The 7,726-nt window shown below is 40.6% G+C and overlaps 1 long non-coding RNA gene across 1 annotated transcript; it reads left to right on the forward strand.

Annotated features, from left to right (window-relative positions):
* Positions 1-320: 320 nt before the first annotated feature.
* LOC141739201 (uncharacterized) lies at positions 321-6,003 on the forward strand. The gene is made up of 3 exons (XR_012585608.1): positions 321-1,798; positions 3,587-3,713; positions 5,748-6,003. It is a non-coding gene; the product is annotated as an uncharacterized LOC141739201 (long non-coding RNA).
* Positions 6,004-7,726: the final 1,723 nt, after the last annotated feature.

The raw sequence follows: 7,726 nt of genomic DNA on the forward strand, positions 1-7,726 counted from the left end.
CTCTAGCTGTACCACAAAAATTTGTTGCCCTGAGGTCAAGATTCAGTTGTGTTGTGTCATCATTGAAGCGTGTTTTCATTTCTGGTTCTGGCAGGCTGGCTACCCGGCTTCAATGAAAGTGATCTACATGAACTCCAGTCCAGACCTGAAGACATCAGCAGAAGATTCACAATGGTGAAACTGGATCATTTGAATGCAAATCTGAACATCATAAATACATGCTTGAAGTTTCTTTCCCAGATTTTGAAAATGCGATAGAAATTTCCACTGAAAATTTCAGCTGATTCATAATTGTTACTGCTGTGGCTAACGAGGTTTGGAGTGGGTCTGCTGACTGGATTTGTTGATCCCTTGAGCAATAAGCCTTACAGTAGAAACATGCAGAAAGCAGAAGGATTCTAATGGAATTTTCACCTAGAAAATTTCATTTGAGCATAACCCAGGGAGACATGCACAGCTATGGAGAGCCTGATCTCACAAACAGCCTACTCCCTGATTTCTTCCATTGTATTTGATGGCACACAACACTTTGTATGATTAGGTAGTCATGGATTTTCCCATGTCAGTAAGAGACAGCACGAGCCAAAATTTTCCTCTAGAAGCAGTCATGTAGCTCAGAGGCCAAAATTAATCCTTTAATAGCTGATGATCCAAATGAAGTAACTCTTTCAGTACTCCTGTTACTGGCCCCATGTTGGTGAAACAAGCATTTGCTGTGAACAAAATAACTCAACTCCTTCCAGACAAAAAATATGGAAGCTGATCTCTGCCTAGCCCCGACATGCTAGGGTTGTCATGCTGTCTCAAAGGACCCAGGGAGAAGGCAGAGAGAACTCCTAAATAATTTGGCAGTAAGGAAACTGTCCTCTTATCATAAAGTTTTCCTTAGCCCTCTAGAACAAGCTTCATTTGTCTGACAAATTGTCAACTTCTAGTTTAAGAGTTAAAGGCAGGTTCATATTTATTTTATTAAACTTCTTTTAAATACAAAGCAATTTATATTTCCAGTGCAGAGACAGTTGGAGAAGGTGTGTTGCTTATGAGACATATTTGTCCCAAGTCCCACCCTTGGGGCATGTTAATCACATGTGGATTGACTTCACATGGACTTTTCTCTTCTGGGAGCACTGGACCACATCATGCTGAAATGGTAACAGCTGGAATTATATTTGATTTTCATCAAGTATGTTTGAATGATCTTTCTTACCTTGGCAACAGTATCAATGCTCCTTGTCAATCCTTCCAAAAGCAGTTTCTCCTACTGTAGTTTCATGGCTCTTTTAGTTGCAAATTTGGCTAGGCCAAATTCTTACTCAGCTTTCATTTGGGGAAAGGTGCCACAGAAATGTGTTTGAGAACTTGTATAAGTGAGGGCTTAGAAAAAAATATCAGGCAAAATATTTGGTCTACTTTAAGAGCTATAGAAAACTGCATCTCTCAATTGTCCCATTCCTGTGCTATCACTGGTTTCCCCAAATTGCTAGTGTTGAGCTTTATTTTGCTGTTTAAATTCTGCCACCTTCCCTGAATTCCTTTGTAGGCTGAGTATCAGGCTGATGCTTCTCCCATTCAATACTCTCTACTACTACACTGCTACTGACATTACTGACCCTGTGTCTCACTAAATACCCTGTGTTGGGCAGCACTTCCATCCTCTTCTTGGGTGCTGTATTTGTAGATCTTTTCTGGGCATTACAGTCCTATTGAAGGGCTGTGTGAGAAGTTGCTGAAGACTGCCTCTTCATGACCTTGTGTCCCTGAAGTCCTCTATTTTTTTACCTTGATGGCTACAATTAAGGTACGTGACAGCTCCTTTTTTCATGTGTGCAGCAAGGCATTGTGGAATAGGTGGTACCCGTTGGGATAGAAAAGTGTCTGGCCCTGTTTAGGTGCTCCGTTCAGGGTGCCTTGAGCTCCTGAGGTACCCTGAGCACCATCACATGGGCATTTCTCAGGAGGGGTCCGAAAGAGAAGCCAAGATGTGGCCACTGTGAGTTAGTCACCAGCCATGCATTCATACGTGGTCTGTATGGAAAGAGTATCGATGGTGGAGTACTTTTGTCCTGTGGGTGCGTGTGCATGCAAACACGCTCAGTCACTCAGGGACTGCATGGTCCTGTGGTTGGTGTAGGATTATATGTATTATTTGAGCTGTAGCTTTGCCAGTTGTACAGCTTATAAACTGTGTGGATTTTCCTAGAACATAACTCAGTAGAAGTAATCAAGAACTATTTTAGACAGATTTGGAAAATATGTTGCAACTGCTTTTATCTGTTCATAAATACAAATGCTTATTTAGAAGTTCTGATTTTTAGAGTTAAAAGGTGACCATAATATCCCAGAAAAAATTAAATAACCTTATGATACTAAATGGAAGCCTCAGGACTTTCCAGGACTTCCATTAAGTCCTTTCTGTTCCCTGGAAATATTGAAAATTCCCCATATCCTTTGCCATACAACTTTTATTTTGGCGTTGCTTGGATGGGAAAAGAGGAAACTATGAAAAAGTCCTAATTCTTGAACCGGAGGGTGGGCAGCTCATTTGAAGCAAGGAGGACAGAAGCTTTAGCTTCTCTTACCTATGTTGATTTATAAACTGCTGCTATGTGGAGTTACCTGTAGGACTGGGATGTGTTATTCTATAAATCGTAGAGAGGTAGATGACTAGCCAGAGGACAGGGAAGGCACAGGAGAGATTCACTTATTAAAAATCTCTACAATGTATTGTGTTGTGATCCCAGCTTACCCAATGGACATCACCTTCACACGGTAAGAAGGGTTATGTAACGTACAACTAAAAAGCTCTTACAAATCTGCAAGGGACTGTTACTAGCCATTTTCCTCACTGATTTACAAACATTTGCCCAAGAAAAGGAAGTGAAGCTCTTTAAGTGAAGCCCTTTTATCTGTGGCAAAATATTTTCAGAAAACGTGTTTGGGGCAAATGGTATTCTAAATCGCCCTGGGCTATTTTCTCTCTTGTTTTGTGAGATGACTTTGTTATCTTTATGGGTTTTTTATCAGTATAATGGTTGCGGTTGGTGTGAAGGAAGGGTCTTATCGTTAATATTTTATTCTGGCAAAGCTCAGATCAATATGTTGTGCTCTCTCCTTTTTAAATGTAATTTCATATAGGCTGCATCTTTTCCAGGGTTAGCAATTTCCTTTGCAACCTTTCTGTCTGTAGGTCTTTGAAACTGATGTGAATTTGTCTCTCGCAACTTCTGACTTAATTTTGATGCTGTGACTTGTAACGAGAGGGGAAGACGAGGTGTCCAGACTTTATTTGCTGTGCAGCCTTTTTGGCCTGTGAGTCTCAGCTCTCATAAGCTGCCCGGTCTCAGGCTTGACCCCAGCTGGCTTGACCCCAGTCAGGACAGCCGTAACCTTCCTGCACCTCCTCATCCCCTCAAAGAACACTCAGGAGGAGGCACAAGTAGGGAAAGAGAGTATGGAATTTCTTTTAAAAGGCACAAACTTGTGACCTAGTTTTCGCTACCTTTTGGGGGAAAGTGTGTGTCTGACTGCTATTTCTAAGTTGATAATACTTTTTTTCCATGAAATAATGGTCCAAATTGTGTTACAGATAATCCCATCTCCTGATGCCTGCTTGTACATCTACCTGGTGGAAAACTTTATGTTGCAGTGTTCAGCTGACAAATTGAAATGTTCCACAGAAACATGTATTGGCTCCATTGACATTTTCATTTCAGGTATATTATGTTCCATTCATTTATGTAAAAGTCAAAAAGATAATGATTTTATCCACACAGTCCTTTTAGGCTTTCTGAAAAGCATTCAAATGAAATCTTTATAGAGGATTTCGTTTCATGAAACATTTGGAAGTTTTGAATTTGAAAAGTTGTTTTTAAAGTTTGTTTCTTTTTTTTTTTAATCTTGAATTAAATCTAGGTGTTGGTATCTTGAAATTGATTGCATGATGCAAAATTCATCTTTTAATTAGCTGTATTTGTAATGAAGAAATTTCCTGTCTCTTTTTCATAAGAATAATAGTGCTTCCTTCAGCGAAGTGACTAAATTCCACTCTGCAGCTTTCAGGCTGTAAGAAGCATTAATTGGATGTGATATTCTTCTTCACTTCTTGACCTACGATTACACGTAGTCAAACAGCAGTGTTGTTTTGTCATGGAGTTGAATGCATTTTAATTCCATATTAAATGAGTCCTTCTACATCGTGACACAGAAATGTTTGTGTTCTATAGGTGTTAATAAATACTGATATACTGAAATGCAGAGCTGTGAAATTATGTTCACTTATCTTGCACCATTAAATACCTAATGTCTACTCAGTCTGAAACCTGCTAGGTCTCTTAAGAATCCCTGAATATCCAGAGCAAGAGCTAGAAATGAGAGTGTAATACTGCTTAAAAGCAGAGATTATCAACATTACAACATGCTGTACAGCTTTTGTATCACAAGAGAAGACTCTGAAATGAAAACCTGTTTTAGCTCATTTTTTGGTAGTCTTTCTTTGATTATGTCCCTCTTTCCCTTTCTAAGATCTGTAGGGTTGGTAAGACAAGCAGCATGTTACAGAAATCATCCTAGTAAAACAGAAGTGATGCTCTGAAAAACTTGCTTAGATTAGTTCTTCTGGAATATATAAATTGGGTGGCAGCTCAAAAGCTTTGTTGGCAATTGTTTGGGGTGCCCTTCCTGCTGAGAAACAGGATCAGACATCATAAATTGATTGCCAAAAATTGTTTTCTGAGGTTCTTGGTCTCAGGGACCGCTAGTGGCCTGAGGCAATGATCATCAGGCCAGGAGTGGTCCCTCTGCACTGTGCTACAAGTAGGAGGGATGCAGTGGGGCTCCCTTTTGCTGGTAAGGTACTACTGGGAAGAATACCACTGTGAAAAAAATGGAGGACTGATGCTTTCTAAAACCCCAAGCAGTGTGGCTGAGGGATTGGAAATCTCTCAGGAATGTAAGTCTTGACACTTTTTGGTTTTTTCATCATGAAGGACAGGTTTGTAATTTTCAGAGGATGACCTGCATGCAAGCAGATGTCATGAACTGGCAAATGTTTGCCTGTGACCTTCCTAGCTAAACCTCTGGCTGGGCTTCTGCCTGTGCTTCTGAAATGGACTCTAGTGGGAAAAGAACCAAAGGACTCTGTTTCTCTTCCTGATTTTTATCTCTCTTTGCTGGTTCTGTCATTATGAAGTCTTTTCAGGCAGATTGTATTGCCTTGCTGCACCTTGGTGTAGCAGGAAGACCAGGACAGGCTCTCAGACTGAGATTGTCACTCATCTTGTGCCTTGCTCTCCTCAGAGCTCTGAGGAGCAGCCCAAGGATATCAAAAAGCGTCATGGCTTCATCCATTTGAGAACCTGTGTTGTATAGACAAACTGATGAGATTTTAAATAAATGAAGTGAGTGCAGCTAATGATTGTTATATTTGAGCTTCTGAAGACCACAAAGGTAAGAGCAAGATGCAAGGATCAACAGTTTTAAAATATTTATACTCTAAAAGAACGCGGGTATTTGTGCTAAAAGGAACTGGGAACTTGTATGTTTGCTGATATTCCAAATATCCCTTGTAAGGATATAAAATACTTAACTGGAATGGACCCTGATCCTTGGCTGTCACTGAATTCCCTGGAAGCAGGTTTGGGCTTGTGATCTGGAGCAATATGCAAGGTGGGCTTCTAAGCCAGGAATAAACTGCAAATTTACCAATTTCTTAGTTTCTCTTCTTTTTCTCCCTCCCCTTCTCCTGACAGACTCATCGTGGATAGACTCTCGCACCCACCACTGGCAACTTTAGGAGCGCACTGAAGGCTGCTCCTTTTTCCAGCCTTCTGGTAAACACAGGGATCACTCACTAGAAATCCGCTCCCCGTTTGTCCTTCCCAGTGGATCACATGCAGCAGTCCAGGAGGAAATATCTCACTCTTATAGGTCAAGTGGGATCCCATCGTCTTCATGCACGTGGCCAGGCTCTGCCCTTTGCTTTACTGTTGCCTTCCACAGCACATCAGTGAGGTACATGAGGGTGGCCTTTCTTTTATTCACTTTATGAGTGATAACATGATTTTATTAACAACGACGTATGGTAACTCAACCTGGCGTTGTTTCATTTTTTTCAGTACTTACTTTTTCCCTGCCAGTATGAATAGTGTGACAACATATTTTGGTGGTCTGTCATACAGACTCTTTTTCGTGCTTGCTCAGCAGGCTAGGCGTTTATTAGTTTGTTTGGGGTTTGTCTCAACAACTGGGGAAAAATATTTTGAACAGTATTTTGGACAATGTCTGCCTGAAAAGCTGTACAACTTGGCCAGGGGAATTAAGACACCTGAAATAACTTTCCACTCTATTATCAGGGTATATCCTGAAGTGAAGGAATATCGTTTTAGGCAGACTTGTGAAATCAGGAGGGGAGATTGAATTCGTTTGCATTTATAAGTAGGACTCACTCTCAATGAAGATATGCAGTCTCTGACTTGACTGTGCATTGCTTAGGTTGGATTCAGAAGGAAGGACATAAAGGAAAAATGAGACTGTAGATGTGGACATCAGTAAAGTTTTCAAGATTCCCATTTACATGCCTGGTAAGAATAGGACTCCTAATGATAATGAGCAGAGAGAGAAGAATCGAGGTGAAGAGGAAAGTATATACAAGACTATTAAGGAGAAGCAGGCTTGAGAAAAGGTGAATTTGTTGATTTATGAAGGAGGCAATCTTTTCACTGAATGAAGACAATATATAAATTTTGTTTTGTTGTTTTGAAGATTGGAGTGGGGAAATTGAGGACCAATATAGATTTATCTCTTTTATTAATGTTGTGTTTTTGTAAGAATATACAGAGATTTCTTTCTTGTAATAGGCATTCTGTATTACTTGGAAAATGATCAAGAAAGGATTCCCTGCATACAGAAAACATTTACTTTCCAAACTCAAGGTTCACTTGGCAAGGAGAGAGAATCAACTGGTGCTGTAATGACTTCCTGATTCTGAAAAAGAATTGGAAGGGCATGGTGAACAAAGAAAGAAATGTTCATAAATCCAAGGTGTCCTTGAGGAAAACAAGGCTTCTAAAGCTTAGAAGATAAAGAAGCAAGCTCTGAGGCTCACAGGGGCAGAAATTAATGGCAAACAGGAAAAGAATTAAAAGGCTTCAATCGTTAGTAGTTTCAAAGGAACAGTTTCCTTTGTTTTCCTTGCCTTAAATGGAGGCTGATGTGGATCCTGGAGAACTAGGCTTAACCTTGATGCAGAGTCTGAAAAGAAGTTTGAAAGAAACATTTGTGGCTGTTGACCCAAATGATAACCTAACACTGAGCATGGTGTTGCACAGAACTGATGTCAGCCCCACAGACCAGTGCTGAACATGCCCTTAGGGTCTTCACAACCTCCTGGGGACACCAGAAATCACCATCCCCACCCCTCAACTTGAAAGTGATAATGGAAAGGAGAGGACATCTGGGCTTCCAGAGGAGTGAAGCTCTTATCGGTTGGTCACTGTCTTTCAAATCTTTATTATTCATGCTGTAAGGGTGGCACTGCCAAACTGTGATCATCTGAATATTCAGCTTCTCTTCTTAGACCTTGCTGCCTGACCTCTTGCTCTCTATAAGATGATGCATTCCCCCCTCTCTGGTGTACCTCAATACAGCGGGATAAATAGCCCTCTGGAACTGTCTCCAATTACTGCAGAGAAAGCACATGCAACTTAGGCTATGTCAAGCTCCTAGCTGG

The sequence above is a fragment of the Larus michahellis genome, chromosome 2, assembly GCF_964199755.1.
Source record: "Larus michahellis chromosome 2, bLarMic1.1, whole genome shotgun sequence".
NCBI lineage: Eukaryota > Metazoa > Chordata > Aves > Charadriiformes > Laridae > Larus > Larus michahellis.